Source organism: Podarcis tiliguerta, assembly GCF_965153285.1.
Source record: "Podarcis tiliguerta genome assembly, chromosome: Z".
Lineage (NCBI taxonomy): Eukaryota > Metazoa > Chordata > Lepidosauria > Squamata > Lacertidae > Podarcis > Podarcis tiliguerta.
Window position 1 is genome coordinate 25,345,535 of NC_139553.1, and position 21,919 is coordinate 25,367,453.

The window sequence follows — 21,919 nt, forward strand, 5'->3', positions numbered from 1 at the left end:
TCCCAAAGGACATATTGATATGTTTATTGCAATTTTGTTCCACCAATCAGTTAACTGAATTTCAAAAGGACCATGTTTACAAATCAACTATTCTTGGCCAGGAATTGAAAAAGAAAAAATGGCAGCAGAGAGCAAAGCAATACTGAAATTGTGAAAGACTGTAGGGGAGACAAAACACCAATATTTCTTTAAAAACAAAAAAATGCCAAAGGAAGAAAAGCCCAGCAGAGGATGTTCCTCATCAGTAACCTAAATGAGTAATTAACATGTCTGGGCGAGCAGCTGAGCTCTTAACCAAAGCAAAACTGGAATGTTTTCTCTGTCCTCTTGGAGAAGCAGCTTCAGGCCAAGTGAAAGAAAAATGAGCAAGCAGAGTGACGCTGGTCATTCAGAAAAGAGCCCCAAGCAGGCACTTTGCTACTAGCATTTACAAGCATTCACTTGTAGTGTTTGCTTTCATAAGCTGCTTTGGGGGACATTGTTGAAAAGTGAGGTGTACATTTGTTTGTTTGTTTTTGTTTATTTGTTTGTTTCATATACTTGCTACCTTCTCCCTCAAGGAGCTCAGGGACCACCCTGTGGTTCTTCTCTCTGCATTTTATCATCACAAGAAGTCTGTTAAGTAGGTTAGACTGAGAGGCAGTAAGTGGCCCAAGGTCACCCAGTGAGTCACACATGTCTGAGTGGGGATGAAAATCCTGGTCTCCCGGGTCATGGTCCAACCCTTTAAGCACTGCACCACATTGGCTCATTTCATTTTGGAATCAATGAATAAATGAAGGGGAGGGTAGAAGAATAACCAAGCCAAATGCCCTGCAATATCAAATGTTCTCCAAAAGAATACAGATATATAGATTTCTGATGTCCTGTTTTACCTGCTCACTCAAGGTGCCATTGTCTCCCCTTTCAATTTATTATTATCAATAATATGATTTCAAATTATATATGAGCACAAACAACTAGAAGAATTTTGTTCCAGGATCATACATAAGGTAAAAGATAACATACATTAACTATAACAACAAATATTAATTTCCCTCTTTCCTCTTTCCTTTCTCCTTCTGTGATGGAACTCCTATTTGGGAACTTCCCTGGCTTTTTTCTGGCCCACATAGGACCAGTCTGGATAGCTGGCCTTGATGAAGATTTAACGTTTTCATCCCAAAAGTTTTTGATTTGAGTTTCTACTGAAATGAGACTGCATTTTACTGTTGTACTTAATCTTGTTTTTAAGTTGTATTTTAATCAATTGTTTTTACCTGGTGTTAGCCACCCTGAACCCGGTCTTGGCTGTGGAGGGCCGGGTATAAATAAAATTTATTATTATTATTATTATTATTATTATTATTATTATTATTATTATTAAATAAAAGCAAAAGAATTACTATTTGTCTGTTGATTCAAAGAAATGTTTGATAAAGCATAACTCATTGTGGGAGCAAGCTAACACTTAAGAAGGTGGCATAAAGGAAGCTGGTGTAAGTTAACCTGGCGTAAAGTTGCACCAGATCCAAAAGCTGTCCAGCAGTGGGGAAGCTGCTGCCCCTCTGCCTAACCCTGGCAGAGGTAAATCAATCCTATAAAATAGTGGTTTAGGGCTTAGGCCTAGTTGCCAAGTCATCTGACTAGGCTAAATAGGCTTCGGATCCAGCCTAAGTCTCCCCCTCTAATCATGCCACACCACACCTCCATCACGCCCCTTGCAAGGAGACTTACACTTGCCTCATCTTTGCCAGCCGAGCCCTGGATGAGCAAATTACACCTGCATATTGTCAGCTGAGCCAAGGTTGGGGACTTAATGCTGGCTGAGCCCATCTGAGCCAGGAATCAGTCAGCTGAGCCAGAGATCAGCTGCATCCTAAGCTGTTCATCCCTTTGGATCTTCCCACAAGATTGCCCTCTGTGTCTACCAAGTCTATCCAGACTCAGAAGAGAAATGGACTGACTTATGGGTTTCCTTTAAGTGCATACAGTGCTGGTGTTCTATAGGCATCTTCCAGTTTTGCTATACACTCAATAAAGTAAAACTAAATGGTATGAAAATTATCTTTAAACCTCCTCTAGATAGTGACATTTTAGTGGTCAATATATTTGAGGCCACCAGAAACCATAACATTTTATAACTATGCTTCTGTAGAGACCCTCCAAATGTTTCCAGTGCCAATAGATTAATATTCTTCAAGCCTTTTTTTTTTTTAATCTGACTAAAGTTTTACTTTTCTCATCTTGTTCTAGTTACTTAGCAATGCCAATGAGGGCCTTGGAAATAAGCCCTGTGTTGTTATTGCTCAAGTAGCCATTGCGATCTTCTGTGAGTACCTGCTCTGACATTACACACAACTTGCGTAAGACACCACTTGTGTGAGAAGTCTTTTTCCATGCATCAGCTGGCTCCAAATAACGTATGAACTGGCTGTAAGAAAAGAAACAAAGTTTGTTAGTTTTGTTTGACGGGATTATATGACATGCTTGAACAAACATCCTCTGATAAATGACAATGAGCAATTCTTCTGCAAGTATCAAAGGAACCAATTTTTTAAAATGTAAGGAACTAGTTACTTTCAATTTAACTAATTGCATAAGCTGTTGAGTATTCTTAATCATTGTTTAATCTATTAAAGTTGTAAGTCTTTAAGGTGCCATAAAACCCATTTGTTGTTCCTTCTCAGTGATGTCTTTTCTAATGTGAAATCCTTTATATGGTAAGATATCTTAGATGCTGTTTTATAAGGCATGGGAGATCAATTTTTATTTTGTCTTTAAAAGGAATATATGAGAATTAACCTCATTTTCTCCCAAACTCATGTTATAACTCTTTGGTAGGTCTTTTGCATCAGATACGTTATGGAGGACTTCCAGAGCTTTAACAATAATCAGTATTGTTTATTTTATTTATATAGGAGCCATCAATGTATATGGTGCTTCACAGGGCAATATAGGCAAAATCTTCTTTCTTTTATTTTATTTTCTTTAAAGCCCCTTGCACAATGAGCTTATGATCTACATTGTGAGACAATACAAAGACAATCCTATTTTGTGCTGGATGCAGAAGGACATTAGAAGCTTGGTGTTTGGATCTAAAGGAAGGTTGTTCCATGATCTGACCATTGACAGATATGAATGGAGGACAAGCCTATCAGTGGCTACCACCCACAATTGTTGGCTCCACTTCCACTGTGCAGAAAGTGTTCTTGCACTCATGCCCTGCTTGTAGGCTTTCCATGGGCATCTGCTTGGCTACTGTGAGAACAGAGTGTTTGGCCAGCAGGGCACTTCTTGTTAGCAAAGTCACTGAAATAAATGGAGTCTGGGGAGAAAAGGCTTGATAGCACTTGATACTACTGAGTAAACTGAACAAAGCAGTGTATAATTTGAGGGGAAACAAACACAGAGATTTTGTCTTTCTTAATTCAGGCCTTGTACAAAATAGGAAGACATGAAACTCCCTCAGAACTATACAGCTAATAAGAGCATGTGCTACCTCAGTGAGGATCATCCCACTCTGCTTGGTTGCTAAGCAACACCTCCACCTGTCTCCTTCTAGGCTAATTGACTTTAACACTAACAGAACCAACCCTTAAGTTACAAACTGAATGATCTCAGTTGTTGTACTTCCAACTTCTCTTGCCCACTAATGATTTGGGCTGTGAAGGAGGCAAGAAGGCATCCCCTCAGCTTGGCAACCTGTGTGGGGAAACTGGTCATACTGCCTTAAATCTGTCTCTATTAGGACCCCACAAAACCAAAAAAAACAAGCCGGGGGAGGGGAAGGAGAGAGCAAAATCACAGTGGGTTTTTTTCTTAAATAGAAGAGGTGGTGATAAAGGTGCCCCAGTGATATTTGGTTGCTCAAAGGCCCAAAGAAACCTGGAGCCAGACAAAGAGCATATGCATTAATATATCCATCATTTGGGTGGGCATATTCTGTCAGAAGATGTGGTGATGGTTACTAGCTAGGCTTTAAATAGGAATTAGTCCATTTAATGGAGGAGAGAGAGAAAGAGAGAGATGAATGGCTATTAGTCTTATTAGTCAAACAGAATGCCCATGGTCAGAGTTAGCATGCCACTGAATTCTAGAGTATGGCAGGCAGGCAGTCGGGTGGGGAGCTGCAGCCTTCATCACCTGCTTAAGGGATTCTCAGAAGCATTGGGAACTGATCCACACCAGTCTACCCTCAGTTAACTCCCCCCTGTCTGCTTCCCTAATTACAGTTTTGCAGGTGGCTTGGTCTGCCAGCTTCCTCCTCCTCCTTGTAGAACTCTGTAGTGAGGGGGAGGACATAGACAAAACTAGAGTTAGTTGGTTCTGATTTCAGCACACTAATTAGGAGTAAGCTCATCAGAAAACAATGATACCTTTGATGATGCATGTACAGGACTGCCCCATGGATCCCACTGAGGCAATGGGACAAATTAACTTGTTTGATCGAACTTAGCTAGCACAAGTAACTTCAGCTGGATTAGGACAGGTGTACTAATATTTTTTGGGGGGAAGTTCTTTGATTTGTTCCTTCTTTTTGGTGCCACATAATCACCATGCAAATGTTTGCACTTAATCAGCATCAGTTTGATGTGACATAGTGCTACCAAGGTCATTTTGACATAACTTCAAGGGTATACCTTGTATCAAAGCTGTTTACTCTTTCAAAGCACAAGTATGCACACACACACACACACACACACTGCATGCAGTCTAGCCTGCTGCTCAAACTCTTGTCATGATGACTCAGAATGAACTTGAAAAGCTCTTGTAGTAAGGTGAGATTGCTTTCTTTTTTCTGCAAGAGCTACTCTGACTCAGTTTCAAGTAATCAAGCACAGAATAGCTGAGTATGTCCTCCAGAAGTTTTGCTAACTTTAGTCTATATTTCCCAAGGGAGTGGCTCCATCAAAATTAAAAGGTATACTGTGAGGTGACCAGGATGGCTGCCTGCCTGTATTCATACTGACTTTTTCAAACAACAGCAGCTTAGGGCCAAACTAGATGGCATGTTAACAGTATGACTGCATTTCATAAAGACACTGCAATCTCTGCCGTGGCTCCTTTCCAAAAGGAAACGCGAACCCTGAGTAAGTGCCTGTGTTACACGCCTCCTCCCCCCCCCCCCCATTTCTACAGCAGTGTGAGATTTCAGGGGCCCTGGTGCTTACCCAGGCTTATCGATCTTAAAACTGATAACATGACAATATCAATCCCTACCTACACCATATACACCCCACAGTCTTGCTGAGCAGTAGGGAATTGTCAAGTGAATTCATTCTATTCCAAACACTATGTTAGAATACTGTGTATATCTATATGGTTGCACCCTACAGCTGATTTTGTCAGGGCCAGTGGTATCATTACGCCAATTAGGCAGCCGTCTAGGGTACAGACCTTAGTGAGGCACAGTACTGACCTGTTGAGGAGCACAGTTTTAAACAGATTACTTATTACTGCATTTTTTTAAATAATAAAAAAATAGCAGTTTCAAGCTCTGTGCTTTTCATTTTTTTGTACAAGACACCCATTTTTGAAAATTGAAGTTAGCAATTTGTTGGGGGGTGGAGGCGTTCAAGTAGATAGTTTTGCCTATTGAGCAAAATAGCCCGGAACCAGTACAGGATTTGGTTAACACAGAAAATATTATTACACACTATTTACAATACTAGAGAGAGGGCAATGAACCCAAAACTGCAACACCATTTGCTCATATACATCACATTGTTATAACGGGGACTTTATGTTTGGGCAATTCAGCTAAGGACAGTAGCTCAGGGCTGAGGTCTACCTCAAAAGTACACTTGTCTGTCATGTCTCGCTCTGTGGCCTAGATGTGTTTGTGCCCTATGGTACAATGCTACAATCATTAGATAACAGGACATGTTTTTCCACCATAACAGATCTTGTTAAAAATGCATTTGATTACTTTGGTAATTAGAGCTACAACTCATTATTATATAATCTAGTATTCATTTTTTTCTACATGCTGGAGAAAAGTGAATCTTGAGGAGAATAAATGATTAACAAGAGTAAACAAATGTTGTCCCTGACAACAGAATCACAAGCTACAGTTACTGTAAATATTGAATGGTGCATAGTTCCCCTGTTCTTTCAACCCACTGCAAAATATTTTTTTTCTTCACTTGGTATCGTGTTACTGCTGTAACAGTTTGCTCCCCACCACCCGCCCGCTCCCCCTGAAAATATTGTGTAGATCTGTGGATATATTTTTGAGAACAGTGGCTGCTAAGGCAAGATGCCAGGTCCCCCCCCCCCTTTTCACACTAAAAATCTGAGAGAGCTTTGCTCAAATTTCTCACATTGATGGAATATACCACCCCAAGAGCCTATTAGGGTTGAATGATAGGATATAAATGAAATTCTTCTACACATTTCAGTGGCAGTATAAAAACCTATTAGTCACAGTTGCAGCACAAGGGGGGGAAATACAGTGATACCACGGGTTACAAACGCTTTGGGTTACAAACACTTCAGGTTATAAACTCCGCTAACTGGAAATAGTACCTCAGGTTAAGAACTTTGCCCTAGGATGAGAATGGAAATTGTGTGCTAGCAGCATGGCAGCAGCGGGTGGCCCCATTAGCGAAAGTGCACCTCAGGTTAAGAACGGTTTCGGGTTAAGAACAGACCTCCGGAACAAATTAAGTTTGTAACCTGAGGTACCTCTATATTTGGAAGGGGTTGACAAAGACTGGGGGGGGGGGAGCTTTATCCAAATGAGATTTCTGAAAAAAATAACGAATTTCATATTAACACTCTCATCCTAAACCTGTTTTCTCTGAAGGCCTATTGATTTTGATGAAGCTAACATTCAAGTAAGCATGCTTTTAGGATCCCACATGTAATTTGTATGTGAAAAGCACCTTTCCTTCAAGTATCTCCAGGACCCAACATTTCAGGGGGAGACTCTGCCATTGTCTATGCCCACCTAAAATCCTGGGCTTTTTTTTCATATACCCTTTGGGAAACTATCAGGACAGCTCTGCCCAGTCCGCAAACTTGGCCTTCAAGGGGTAGAGGTAACAATATGGTCTGCTAGGCTATAAAGGTTTCCCATCCCAATGAAAACTGTCTTGAGTCCTCTCTGTATCCATATCCAACAGAGTAACTAGGACCTTGAAAGGGCCACCAATGCCTACTGTAAACTCTTGGAGTGGTGGGTCCTATCACACAATTCCTTCTCACTTATAGTACACTAGAATGTACTATGTAGATGTCAAAAGTTGGATATTTAAACTGAAGAAAGGGGGAAAGAGAAAATGCTTAGTATCCTGTTAAGCAATCATGTTTACATGGAAGGAATACACCAATTACCTGTGTGAACCTGTGTGAGATTTCTCCGCCCCCACCATGCCTGAAGACCTTTTCACTTCAACTCACAAAGCTAGACTAATGTGACTACTCCATTGCAGTCAATTTCTCTTAGCAAATGGAATGCTCATGGTCATTCTACGACATTGCACTAGCTCAGCCAAAGGCTTGATAGGCATTTGAAAATCCTCCCTTCGATTAGGTTCTGGAGAGACTGGTTTCATTCAGAAAGTAGATTATTGCAGGGTTTTCAAATGTGCAGCAAGTAACCACACCTGCCCTTGTGGACAGCAGGCTCTAGAACAACTCTAGATTGAAATCAGCATGTTGAGGACAAGCATGAATGATTCTGGATTAAAACTACATTTTTGTGTTATAAACAGGTTCACATGCAGCAGCCTATGCCTTTACTCTGAGGTAGTTGCCCGAAGCTTTCACCTGCTCCCATTTCACAGTGTGTTCTGTACTAATACAAATGTTACAAACATCTATGTATGAGCATAAAGAGAGGCTCCACAGGGCTGTTTATCCTATTAGCAAGTCAGTTTGAGCAGTAGCCCCATTCTCCTATATACTAGCTGATGAAAACAAGCTTCCTGCCAGCCACAAGGGAGCAAATACGCTAGTCATGGCTGTGTTCCAACATAGCATGTTCATTTATGCAATGCAGAATAAGGAATGATGACTCAGAGAGCCTTTAAGTAACAACTGTTTATCTGAGCCGCTCCCGAGGTTACCATATGTAGGTACACTCTGCCCAGCACTCAGGTCTACAAGGACCATCCCAGTGTAGTCATAAGAGCCTGGAATGCATAAACAACTTCAAAACATCTGGTGGTGTACCTTTCTGACAATTTGGCAAATGCAAAACTTTGAGTACACAATCATTCTGTGTTCTTTATACACTGGCAAACAATAAATAACATTTATTATTTATTTACAGGGGTACGTAGAGACTCTGGGGTTGTGATCTAGTTAAACTAATTAATTGTTATTTGCCCTGAATTAGCAACTTTGCTTTGAGTTTTATTTAGGAAGGAAACACTATTGAGCCCACTATCTTGGTTCACTTTTAAGGTGTGGAGGTGCTTCAGAATCTCCAGTGCTTTATTTATGTTGCATATCACCATCTCCTTATAAAGGGTTTCCCTTTGGATACAAGAAAGTGGAAGTTATACTGTATATGGTTCTGTAGAATCCAAGAAGTTGTTACAATGCTGTGTGGATTTGTTTCAGACCCACATGTTTTAATAACCTCTGCCTGACTTACAATATCTTTACTCAGTACTACTATGTTACATCTGATGGTGTTGGTTTAGCAATGCTGACCTGATCCAGGTTGCTGAGACAACCTGTTTAACATCCAAAGTCACACACCAACTCTGCAAGTCATGATATTATGCAATGCAGTGTCACTGAGCCTCATCCTAAATCTTTATATGTAGCATAGAATATCTCAAAAGATATTAAATGGGAGGGACTAATTTCACAAAGCATGTTTGGAGTTATTAAATATCTCTCAAATGACTAGAAATTCATAACTCTTTCAAAAATGTATTTGCAAATACATTTTGTGTATAGGTGAAAGGGGTTGAAAACATGTTCCCATTAGCACCACTACCACAATGGGTTTTGCTTCCAGTGTAACATGTTCCTCCTCCTCCTTCCCATTAGTAGTAGTAGTATATTTGTACCCCATCCATTTGCCTGGGTTGCTCCAGCCACTCTGGCCAGCTTCCAACAAATTATAAAAACAGAGTAAAACATCAAACATTAAAAACTTCCCTGTACTGGGCTGTCTTCAGATGTCCTCTAAAAGCCATCTAGTTGTTTATCTGCTTGACATCTGATGGGATGAAACCACTACCAAGAAGGCCCTCTGCCTGGTTCCCTGTAACTACATTTCTTGCTGTGAGGGATTCGCCAGAAGACCCTTGGAGCTGGACCTCATAGCTATCCATGGAGGTATGGGTTAATTCTTCACCCAGGACATCTCTATCAGCTACATCTGGTACACTGGCTGAGATCCTACCTGCCTGTGCACTGTTTCACCAGAGTGGTGCATGCTCTGGTTATCTCCCACTTAGACTACTGTAATGCGCTCTGCGTGGGGCTACCTTTGAAGGTGACTTGAAGCTACAACTACCCGCAATCCAGAATGCAGCAGCTAGACTGGTGACTGGGAGTGGTTGCTGGGACCATATAACACAAGTCCTAAGCACAATGGAAACAGTAATAACAGCACAATCCAATGCATATTATTAATGCAGAAGTGCATCCCATTGCATTAAGTAAGGCATTTTCCAAATAATGGTATGCATGGAGTTGTAGCCTGAGCTTTATCAATTATTTAAACCATCTACCTTTATAAAAGCCTATTTTCAACACTTCATCTTACATTCCCAACATTTTATCATATCTGATATAACCAAGAAACAAAATGTAAGATTGGAGTAGGTAGATGAAGGATGGTTTCAGCTGGAAGTGGGTTTACTTTCCTTTACTTTCCTCCATGCAAATGAACAGCTGTTATTTACTCATATGAGGACACTGTTGAAATAACTATGTGCCCTCCAACCCTTACAGTGGGTGACCTAGTTCTCACTGATAGGGATTGGGCATGAGGTGTACTGTGACCCTATGGTCCCTGCACCAGTTAATCCCCACCCCTCTCTCTCTCCACACACATACTTCTTGTAATGGCAATGGATATTCTGCTACTAACAAATAATTGCCTTTGTAATGAAGACCTGTAAATAAATATCTTGTATTGTTCAGACAAATAATTTAATTTATTGATAAGGCAGCATCATTTTCTCAAGTGTATATGTACAATAAAACCGTCAATACACTAAATTCAGTTTTTTGGGGGGAAACCTGACACATCACTATTTAAAGATCCTGCTCTAAAATCATATGCTTCTGAGTCATCAAAAACTCTCAGGTGTAGTTCTCATAGAAGTTGCCAACTTCCGTGGGATTCACATGATTTCAATGTGTCTTCACATTCAAAAAAACCCCTGCACGTAGAAAACTAAGCTAGAAACTTTCTCCCCTCAGAGCCATCTTCCATGTGCAGGAATTTTGCTCTTTCTGATAGGAGTACTTCACCACGTAAGTGCCCACTTGTAGTCTGAAATGGTACAGCCTCTTCAATGATAACTAAACCATCGTCTTCTTTATGTTTCTTCAGTTTATCACCTACATTGTATATAACTGGATTTTTTTTTCCTTTGGCATTTTTATTTCTGGAATGGGGATTATTATCTGTTTGTCTAGTTTAAAAATAAAATGCTGCTTTTCTTATCTTAGTATGTGTCTGCATGATTTATTATTGTTTGTATGTTTATTTATGAGCATCTTTACTCTATATGTCTTCAATCCTCCCCAATAAATACATAAATAAAATTGCTTAAAGCACCTCACACATAATATGGCATATATCTTTTTAAACTCTTATATGTGTAAAAAAAATAGGATAAATCTACCACCCTGACCCCTGCCAGGGCAGTGACGATGGCTTTTTAGGAAGGAATCTTTTTTTCATCTGATAGATTCAAAGAAGATTTCCCTCACGAAGATCTATATGATCTAAAAGACTCTTTTGTCTTTGTATGTTGTTATGTATTCAGTGGTCTATGTTCACCTGAGTTTGAGTCTGGACTAAGGATTCTGAGCCCCTGGTTATCAAGGTTTGGGCTATTGGCACTGGCTCTTAAGTTCTGAGTTACAATTCACAGCTTGGAGTTTTTGACAGCCAGTCACATTGAGAGTGGGAGTGGCCCAGGCTTTCAGAAATACATTTAAGCAGTTGCTTTGCCCCTGTTGTTCAATTATATTAGCTCAAGTCTCTTGCTATTATCATTGTGTCTGGCCTCATAGAAACCCATGTACACTTCACTGGCAACAAGCATGGGATGCTAGGCTAGTTATGCAGCCCTGGCTGGCTTCCACAAGCTGAAATCACTGCTGGGGAACTGTCACCTTAACTGAGCTGAAGCACCACTGGGGACTTGCCACCTGAGCCGGCTGGAATCACTGACTGCAGCCACAAGGCAGGTCACACAAGTGGACCTCATGGCCTCCCAGAGCCACATCAAGCAATTTGACCCCACAGTCCCAGGGAAATGGGACTCCTATGCCACCAAGCTTGAGTTTTTCCATGTGGCCAATAACGTGACCGACCTTCTATTGAAGCGAGCCATGCTGTTCAGTGTGTGTGGGCCTGGCACGTTCAAGATTCCCCAGGCCCTCGAGGCCCCAACCAAGCTAAGCGAGATGACATTCAACACAATAATGCTGAAGTTGAGGACACACTTCGCTTCCCAGCCATTGGAGATTGCTTGCCAGCACGAGTTCTACAAGCGAAATCAGGCCTCAGGCAAATCCATAGAGGCCTTCATCACAACTTTGTGGCAGGACACCCACCACTGCAACTTCAGCAACCTGGAGATAATGCCCCACAAACGTCTTGTGTGCAGGCTAAGGGATGAGAAGCTACAACAGCACCTTTTTGCGAAGAAGGATCTAGCCTTCCAGGTTGCCTTAGACGAGGCCCTCACGGCAGAGACAGTCAACAAGATGATGAGAGAGATTCGCCAAGTGCAAAGCCCACCCATGGCATGGAAGGCCGAGGCAGTGCACTCAGAGAAGATTGTAGACAGTGAGGAAGGAGAGGACGTCCTGAGACTGTGCCTTTGCTTGTCCAAGTGTTTTGGCCGACAGAGAGGTGCAGAGGTGAATTGCACCAGTTGCGGGGGCCAGCATGAATGCCAGTCATGGTGTTTCTGTGATGTCCAGTGTTGGGAATGTGGGAAAACTGGCCATATTGAATGCACCTGCCAAATGAAGGAACAGTGGGGCACTTCCTGGCATCCAATTTCAGGGCCTGGGGATGGTCACCGCGGGACTCCAGGTGCAGTAGAATGCCATGCCATATCGGAGTGTACCTGCACACAGGAGCCAGCTGCCACATCTACCCAGAATGCACAGCCAATCTGTGAGAAGATTCGAGTAGCCGTGATCATCCAGGGAACCCCATGCGAAATGGAGGTTGACTCCGGGTCAGCACTCTCTGTTATTTCTGCTGAGACATACCATCACATCTGCCAGAAGGGAGGAGCCCCCTGTTTGCAGCCCTTTGAGGTGATCCTGACAGACTTCCAGGGGAAGCATGTGCCCATTCAGGGCATTGGCACGTTCACTGTCCAATTTAAGCATTTTAGCGGACCGCTGCAGCTGGTAGTTGTCAAAGGCCCCCACACCAGCCTACTTGGCCTCAACTGGTTCGACGCACTGGGCATCCATATCACAGGGGTCCAGCACATAGGCCAGTCCAGCTATGAGGCCATCTGTGATGAGTTTGCAGATGTGTTTGATGTGTCACTGGGGTGCTACAAGGGCCCACCGGTCGCACTGAGCCTCAACCCGGCTGTAGTACCAATCCGCATGAAGGCTCGGCAGGTGCCATTTGCCCTGAAGCCCAAGATCGATGCCGAGTTGGATCACCTCATCAAAGAAGGAGTCCTCGAGCCAGTCCTGCATGCTCAGTGGGAAACCCCAATTGTCACTTGCCTCAAGGCAAACGGGAATGTGAGGATCTGTGCTGACTACAAGTGCACCCTCAACAAAGCCTTGCAGCAGCATGCGTATCCTGTTCCAGTCGTGAGTCACCTTCTTGCATCGCTGGCGAGTGGAAAAGTCTTTGCGAAGCTCGACTTGACCCAGGCATATAAACAACTCCCAGTTGACGAGGCCACCTCTGAGGCACAGACTATCGTGACCCACCACGGAGCTTTCCGTGTCAAGAGACTACAGTTCGGTGTCAGCGTGGTCCCAGGCCTCTTCCAAAGCCTCATGGAAGATGTCCTGAAGGGTCTCCCTGGAGTAATTCCATATTTTGGTGATGTCCTCATTGCAGGAGGGTCCGAGGCAGAGCTTGCATGCCGTCTTCGAGAGGTCCTGCGCCGTTTTCAAGATGCTGGCCTAAAGGTGAAGAAAGAAAAATGCCAGCTGGGAGTCCCCAAGGTTGAGTTCCTCGGGTTCCTGATCAACGCTGATGGCATCCACCCCACACCAGCAAAGGTAAAGGCCATCCATAGTGCTCCACCGCCACGCTGTAAGCAGGAGTTGCAGTTCTTCCTGGGCCTGTTGAACTTCTACCACTCTTTTATTCCACATATGGCGGCCACTGCGGAGCCCCTGCACCAGCTATTGAACAAGAAAGCTCCTTGGATGTGGGGCTGTGCTCAGGACACTGCTTTCAATGCTGTCAAACACCTGCTCTCCTCTGACAGTGTCATTACCCATTTCAATGAGACCAAGCCTGTTGTGCTTGCCTGTGATGTCTCCCCATATGGAATCGGTGCAGTCCTCAGCCACCAGTTGCCGGATGGACGGGAGGCCCCTATTGAATTCTACTCCAGGACCTTGTCATCAACGGAATGCAATTATGCCCAGATCGACAAGGAGGCCCTGGCTGTCGTGGCAGGGGTGAATAAGTTTCACAACTACATCTATGGCCACCACTTCACAATTGTGACTGACCACAAGCCTCTGCTGGGCCTTTTTGCTCCTGATCGGCAGACTCCTCAGATCCTGTCCCCAAGGATGCTAAGGTGGTCCATCTTTCTCAATGCATATGACTACGCACTTCGCCACCGTCCCAGCAAGAGCTTGGGCCACACAGCTGCCCTAAGCCACCTGCCATTGCCAGACATAGACGCGGATCCGTCCCCAGCCCACAGCGTGATGCTGCTGGAGACTCTGCCCCAGCCACCACTTCACACCAGAGATGTTGCCATACACTCAGCAAAAGATCGCACCCTCTCCCGTGTCCTCAACTGGGTGTGGAGAGGGTGGCCAGTGGGTCACCTCGATGCCAAGTTCTCCCCATTCATCTCCCGGAAACATGAACTGTCAGTTCACAAGGGATGCCTGCTGTGGGGGAACCGGGTTGTGATTCCTGCTAAGCTGCAGACCAGAGTGCTGGAGGATCTGCATGTGAGTCACCCAGGTATCGTCCGCATGAAAGCTCTGGCCAGGAGCTATGTCTGGTGGCCAGGCATTGATGCGGAATTAGAAGAATGGATCCGGTGCTGCCAGACCTGCCAAGAGTTCCGACCAGCCATGCCCCAGTCCCTGATCCGGCCGTGGGAGATGACGCGAAAACCATGGTCAAGACTCCACATTGATTTCGCTGGCCCGTTCCAAGGTCAGACATTCTTGATCATTGTGGACTCCTTTTCAAAGTGGCTTGAGGTGGTGCCAGTCTCAGCAATGAACTCCAAGGTCGCCATCTGGGCCCTGAAATGGGTCTTCACCACACATGGCCTGCCAGACACCATTGTGTCCGATAATGGAGCACAGTTCACATCGGCTGAGTTCCAGAAGTTCATGGCTGACAACCTAATCCAGCATGACACGTCATCACCATTTCACCTATCAACAAACGGACAGGCCGAGAGAATGGTGAGGACCACCAAGGAATCCCTCACCCGGATTGTCCAGGGGGACTGGAACCAGCGCTTAGCAGATTTCCTGCTGCAGCAGCACATCACGCCCTGCACCGTCACAGACCGAAGCCCAGCAGAGCTCCTCATGAACCGGAAGCTGGCATCGCTCCTGGATCGGCTGCACCCCAACCTTGCATCTGATTGGCCTCCAGGCCAGGAGCCTCCAGCGGCCCCCATGTCCTTCACCCCAGATGACCCTGTCTACACCCAGAACTATGGAGATGGCCTTGCCTGGATCCCTGCTGCTACCAGGGCAACTTGGCCTGTCTCCTACAAGGTTGCCATGCCAGACAGTCGGGTCCACCGCCAGCATGGGGACCAAGTGTGGCACCACCTAACTGATGCCCCAGCTCCAGCTGCCGCCACCACACCAAAGCACAGGGATGAAGTGAATGATCGGCTCGGTTCACAGGCTGATGCACCCAAGGAGGACCCTGTGTTCCCAGGAAGTACAGAGGAATGGGGCCCTGGGACTGCACCGCCAGACAGCGCCAAGGCGACAACACTGGTGACACCCATGACACCAGCTCCAACACAATCTCTAAATGACCCAAGGGGGCGAGCTCTGCCGCCCTTATAATCTTGAGGATTATGTGTGTTGATGGGGGTTAGGGTTCGTGCCTAAGGGGAAGGGAGTGTTATGTATTCAGTGGTCTATGTCCACCTGAGTTTGAGTCTGGACTAAGGATTCTGAGCCCCTCTCTTCTGATTCAGTACATATCCATTATCAGGGTTGGGGCTACTGGCATTGGCTCTTAAGGTCCAAGTTACGATTCACAGCTTGGGGGTTTTGACAGCAAATCACGTTGTTCATTTATTTCAGTAATTCAACTTAAAAGATGAAACTAATATAGGAGATAGACTCATGACATGCAAAGCGTGATATGTCAAGCCTTTATTTGCTATAATTGTGATGATCATGGTGTATAGCTGATGAAAACCCCAAATTAACAATCTCAGGGGCCCAAACCAAGTACTGAGTACATATGCATGCTTCTACTTCTCAGAGGTGCAATATTGCTCTATTTGCAGTCCTTGTTTTGCTGATTTCATTTAATATTCTAATTTTCTGAGATTGTTAATTTGGGGTTTCTGCTTATTAAAACAATGCACTTTCAAGTCAGATATTTGACAAATCTTCCATCTGCCTCATTAAGTGTCACCTTCACAGAACGCTTTCAATCCATGCCCTTAGCAGTCATAGCTGGATGATACAATGGAATACCTTATGAAGAGAGACTCTGTCTGTGTGGGCAACAATTTGTAGACATTTGCCATTACTTACTACAATGTCCACTATACACGGACCAAACAAATTGATTCATAAAACTGCTTTTCATGAAGAAAACAAATCTAACCAGGGTGGAGAGGGTGAAATGGCTGCTGAGTGATGCTGATGGCTCTGTGACTTTTAAGGTGGCTCTCTATGCCACCTTATAAGGCAGCTAGGAAGATTAGTAATAAAGAACTGGATGCGCTAGAGGTCAATTGCAAAAGAGTCTCTGGGATCTAATCTGCACATTTTATTTGAGAATTACTTTTTATTCTGTGTAATAAGAAATTTTGGTAGATTTAATCATGGTTTTACTGCATATGTAGAGACTACTGTCTGCTTGTTTTTCTTCTTTCTTCTTTGGACGTTGCCATGGCCTTTGGCTAGTGCAATAATAATAATATAATAATATATAATAATATATAATATAATATAATAATATAAGCAGTTGCTTTGCCTTTGTTGTTCAGTTATGTTAGCTCAATAAAGTCCCTTGCTGTTATCACTGTGTCTTGCCTCGTAGAAACCCATGTGCACTCCAGTAGTTTCTCTAGTTTGTTAGGAAAAGGGGTGCATACACCCCTATCTTGTGCTGTTTCATAACCATCTATAACAAATTTTCAAAAGCTTTATGGTTTGCAAAATTGACAATATGGTAGAATGCAGTCATAGAATATGCTTTTATGGTCTTATTCACAAAGCGTTTTCACATTAACATGATTTTCTTTTTATAATATGTATACTATAATTCTAACTTAATGATAATGACAATTAGTGATACCATAAACTAAGCACTATATGACAAATCTCTCCCCCCACAATTTGAAAAGCATAACTCATTATTTTAAATTTAATATTACCTTTCTTGGGTTGACAAAGAAAAAACCTAGAACCACACACTTTATCAGTTGTTATTAAATTGTTTTGCACTCTCCGTGCAGTTATATGTAGGGTTTTCACCACAAACATAAGATCTGGAGTGATGTCACAATATAGCAATTAGAATCAGGGGTAATGGCAGCTTTCCATTTTTAGCAAGAGTTCAAGCTGTGCATCACTTTGATGTTTTTCCTACATCTATATATTAAGTAGCTCACTATAGTAAATTATGCTAAATCTTGGTAGCATATACAAGAGACATAAGGTTAGAAAGTCAAATATTTTTCAAAACCTTGTTTCTTTTTGCCTCATGTATAGGTAGCATCTTTTGACGAAACTGCGGGAAGCAGTGGAAGAAAGGAGTGCCTGGCGTGGTCTGGTCCATGGAGTCACGAAGAGTCGGACACGACTAAACAACAATAGGTAGCACCTTATCACTTCAGGAAAAGAAGTGTCTGATGGGGATTGTAGTGTTATTAGAATAAGAGGGCAATCTTAAGGCACCTTAGGATGCTAAAATCTCCAGCTCAGTCAGTTTTAAGTCTTCAACCCCAGCTTAGTCAAAAATATGCTGGAGTAGCTTGCTCATCCCAGCTAAGCCAAGGCTGGTGTAAGTCCTCCAAAAGGGGGTAATGTGAGACCGGGGGTGGGTGGAACTGAGGCTGGATCCTAAGCATGTTCAGCTTGGTCATGTGACTGTGAATCTGGCACAAAATGTTATTTTAAAGGCTTGTTTTCTCTCTGTCAGGGTTAAACAGAGCAGCAGCCTTGCTGCTGGATGGGGTTTGGATCCGATATGACATTACACCAGCTGAACTTACACTGGCTTCAGGTTCATGTGCATAGCAATGCTCCCTATATTGCAACAGCAGCATGCCTTAAGAAACTGACTGTGGAGGGACCTGCCCTTTTAAACAATGAAAAAATGGTAAGTCTGGCTGCTCAAACTACCATACTTTTGACCCTTCTCTCCCTTTTCAAAATCTCTTTTTTCTTACCTGCAAATATTATAGTTTTCCTACCATTGGTATTAAGGTGAAGCACTGTGCCTAGTGTATTAAGAATCACATGGTGCTTGGAAATCCTATGGTCACACCATGCTGGTGGCCAACTTACACCAGTGTAACAATGCCAGGGTAGCATAGTTGAAACTTTATTGACCCCAGCCCCAGCAGCAAAGTTGAAATGAAAACAATGGAACAAACAGCAGTGAACATAGCAACTTCATTGGCCACTTCCTTAGTGACCATAGCACCACCAATGACTCCCACCAACCTGAGAGTAGCATGTCAACAAGTCTACAGGCATTAAAACAGCCAGGCATGAAAGCAACCAACGCATGCACGCCAAGGGGGAAATACTCCCATAAAACCATTCTGTCCCACATTACTTTCCACAGCAGTATTCCACTGGTACGAGAACGAACCTCCAAAATAAGGCTCCAGTCTGGAGGTCCCTGCACACAAATTAAAACTAACACTGAGCCAAATTCCCCTCCTGGAAAATGGGGGAGGGGACAATTTTGTGCTATTTTGTACAGTGAGGGAGAAATGTATCCAAACTTTTCAGGATTCATGCACCTTCCTTGTTTTTGCAGAAAGTGTTGTTGGGGAGACACTGTCGAGAGAACCTTGCACTGCTTACTGCCAACCACACTTCCCAGAATGCCTCAGGAATAATGAAGTGCAACATGGCATTACTCCCAAGGCATTCCACAAAGTGCAGCTGACAAACAGCAGGGGAGGGAACCTTACACTGTCATGAGCAGTGTGAGTCATTTTTAAGTTAACAAACAAGAAGAAAATGGAAAATCCTTTGGGAAATCATACGGTTAAGTAAGGTAACCAGAAACCTGCTCCTGAAAATTTGGAGAAATTTATTTTCTCCACCTGTTTTCAAGATGGGCTGATGCCTGAGGGAGCTTAGGATTTGGACTAAGCCCATACATTTCCCTGTGTCCATAGAGCTGAACATTTTATCCCATTTGGAAGAGTGAGCAACAGTAACCTTCTACAGTACCTTGATCACTTAAACAGGTGGGTAAAATGCACACATTCCCTCTAACTGTATCCCTTTCAGTATTTTTAAAACTAAAATAATTATGTAAGATTACATATAGTTTACTGACTTGCTTGATAAAAATATGATTTGTATAATCCTTGTGACTGTAAACAGGAAATGCTAATAAAGCACTTATCTTCCTGATAGGTAAAGGCAGCTTTGTCATAGTGACTGTCAAAACAAACCAGTGGACTCAGATGAAAGAGCAAGTAAACAAATATTTTCTGGGAAATTTCTTCCACATTGCCTTCAGCAAAAATTCAGTTCTGGTAGCAGACAAAACAAAATCAATTTTATTCACAAAAACCAGTCTCTTTCTTTCCAAGTGTTTGTAAAACTGTATCATTTGCTCTGCAAATCAGTAACAATAATGAGTGATTTTCTTCTAAATGTTCATATAATTTCTCATCCTTATAATAAATTTCATGTGTTATTGTCTTTTCTGAAGATACCTTGCTTATGTTTACAAATAAAAAAAACCTTCATAATTTTTAAATTTTCAAGATGCCTTTTTTGGGATGCATTTGATATTTGAGTATGTACTGGATGAATAAAGGAAGCAGAAAAGTGGTGTGTTAGTAGTAGAACTACATTCTACTATTTTCACACAGTGCATAAATACTAAGCAGCTCCCTAAGAGCTTCATCCACAGTACATTCTTATAGACTATGTATTAATCAGGAATTTTTTTAGACCTTTAACAACTTTGGCTGCAATCTTTTGCACACATTTAAAACTCCCCTTGAATCCAATGGGACTTAATCCTGAGTAAGACAGCAACTGGAATTTAAGTGATACAAAGTTCTGTAATCGCTTTATTATAAAGTATAGTAGACTGATTAGAGAATCCACTGTAGGAAATAGCATTCATTTTCTTCTGTGAAGCGCTTAAATGTCATTCTGTTAGCAAGCTGATGGAAGCAAACTACTTCTCCCAACTAAGAATGGCTAGTATAATGCACAACATCAATATTTTTCAAAATGAAGCCATTACACCTTTAAAATATTATTTTTCAAAATGGTGACACAGAAACACATGTAATACTGCACATAGGCAGCATGTTAGCATCACATTAGTTCAAAATAAAAAGAAAAGCTACATATGGCAGCATATCTACTCATTGCAGGGGGTTGGAATAGATGACCAACGAAGTCGTTTCCAACTCTACAATTGTATGATTCCCTTAAAAGACCAAGGGAGCAATTCTAAAACCTATTTAGGTTCAATTGGTATAAAATTTTGCTGCCATCTACAGAGCTGCCTCAGTTCTCCCACATGGATACAGCCCTGGTTCTTCAGCTTTAAGGTAAAGGTAAAGGTACCCCTGCCCATATGGGCCAGTCTTGACAGACTCTAGGGTTGTGCGCCCATCTCACTCAAGAGGCCGGGGGCCAGCGCTGTCCGGAGACACTTCCGGGTCACGTGGCCAGCGTGACAAGCTGCATCTGGCGAGCCAGAGCCGCACACGGAAACGCCGTTTACCTTCCCGCTAGTAAGCGGTCCCTATTTATCTACTTGCACCTGGGGGTGCTTTCGAACTGCTAGGTTGGCAGGCGCTGGGACTGAACGACGGGAGCGCACCCCGCCGCGGGGATTCGAACTGCCGACCTTTCGATCAGCAAGTCCTAGGCGCTGAGGCTTTTACCTGTAGACAAATGGAGAGCTCTGTGGGAGCATAACTTAAGAGCCTTCTGTCCCTTCACTGTTCATCGTAAAAGGTCAGTTGTAGTGGTTGTGTTAAATGGAACAGTAGAGTTTGAAAGGCAAGCCAGATTCTTGCTGGAGAACCAACTCTGAACCTATTCATCGTAGGCAGGTACATGAACAGGACTTTCATCTTTCTCCTTTTGTAGGAAGTCATAAAACAGAACAATAGTGTACTCATATCTGATAGCTAGTCTGACATATTAGTTTGAGTATCAGGCAAAGACCAGGGAGATCCAGGTTCAATTCTCTCTTCAACCATGAAGCTTACTAGATGACCTTGCACCAGTCACTACCTCCCTGCCTAATCTACTGCACAAAGGTGTTGTGAGGATAAATGAGTAGGGGAAAGCTTTGTAAACAACTTCAAGTTCCTCAAAGGAAGGCAAAAAATAAATATAGGAACCTGCTTTCAGCTGTTAATAAATTTATTTCCAAACTGTCTAGAGTAACTCAACACTGTACAAATATAAAACTTCTAAAGTACAGCATCCTTTTGGAAGTCCTTACTTGCCCCTGAAATCTTGAAACTTGAGTGTGAGAAACTTGGGACTGAATATGCCATTTAAAATTGATTCCTGAATGTGAACATTAACTATCTGAATCTCAAAGGCATTGCTTTTGCATTTTGTACCTTAGTTTGTAAAAAAATTGTTAGGATCAAGCAAACACTCTAATTGCAAATGATGAGTTATATTATGAACATATTATGTTCATTGTGATCTCTCAATCTGGGTGGAGAGGAAAATAAGTTTTCTTCCTCTTAAATAATAATTTGAACTGCAGATCTTCCAATGAAACAAATTAGCCACAAATCAAGGATGAACAAAAGTACTACTTGCATAGCATATAATTTGTAAAACTCACTGTCATAAGATGTGGTGATGCCTAGAATTGTAAAGGGGTTTAGACAAATGCACAGAGCACAATGGCTGTATGCAACCTCAATGTTCAGGACCATTATTGCTTGGGCTGCATTCAAGCCATACATTTAAAGCACATAACTTCCCTCAAATAATCCTGGAAACTTTAGTTTACTCATCACAGAGCAACAATTCTCAGTAATCTGAACAAACCAATTTCCAGGATTCTTTGGGAGGAAATCATGTGCTTTAAATGTATGGCTTGTATGCAGCCATAAGGTATCAGTTTCTGAGAAGCAACAATGGC

General features: G+C 42.8%; 3 long non-coding RNA genes across 4 annotated transcripts in view; 1 reads left to right on the plus strand and 2 right to left on the minus strand.

Moving 5' to 3' along the window:
- Nucleotides 1-19,540, plus strand: part of LOC310669725 — a 37,548-nt gene extending 18,008 nt beyond the window's left edge. Inside the window, exons 2-5 of one of the 2 annotated variants that reach the window (XR_014507324.1) lie at nucleotides 17,302-17,406; nucleotides 17,732-17,911; nucleotides 18,948-19,019; nucleotides 19,192-19,540. This is a non-coding gene — a long non-coding RNA (uncharacterized lncRNA). Of the gene's footprint in view, nucleotides 1-17,301; nucleotides 17,912-18,947; nucleotides 19,020-19,191 lie in introns of both variants that reach the window. The other variant, XR_014507323.1, reaches the window with a different exon arrangement.
- Nucleotides 1-21,919, minus strand: part of LOC310669719 — a 23,899-nt gene continuing 1,980 nt past the window's right edge. The window contains exon 3 of the long non-coding RNA XR_014507314.1: nucleotides 1-2,413. This is a non-coding gene — a long non-coding RNA (uncharacterized lncRNA). The remainder of the gene's footprint in view (nucleotides 2,414-21,919) is intronic.
- LOC310669737 lies at nucleotides 3,707-8,811 on the minus strand. The gene is made up of 2 exons (XR_014507340.1): nucleotides 7,409-8,811; nucleotides 3,707-7,368 (listed from the first exon to the last, which is right to left on the minus strand). It is a non-coding gene; the product is annotated as an uncharacterized lncRNA (long non-coding RNA).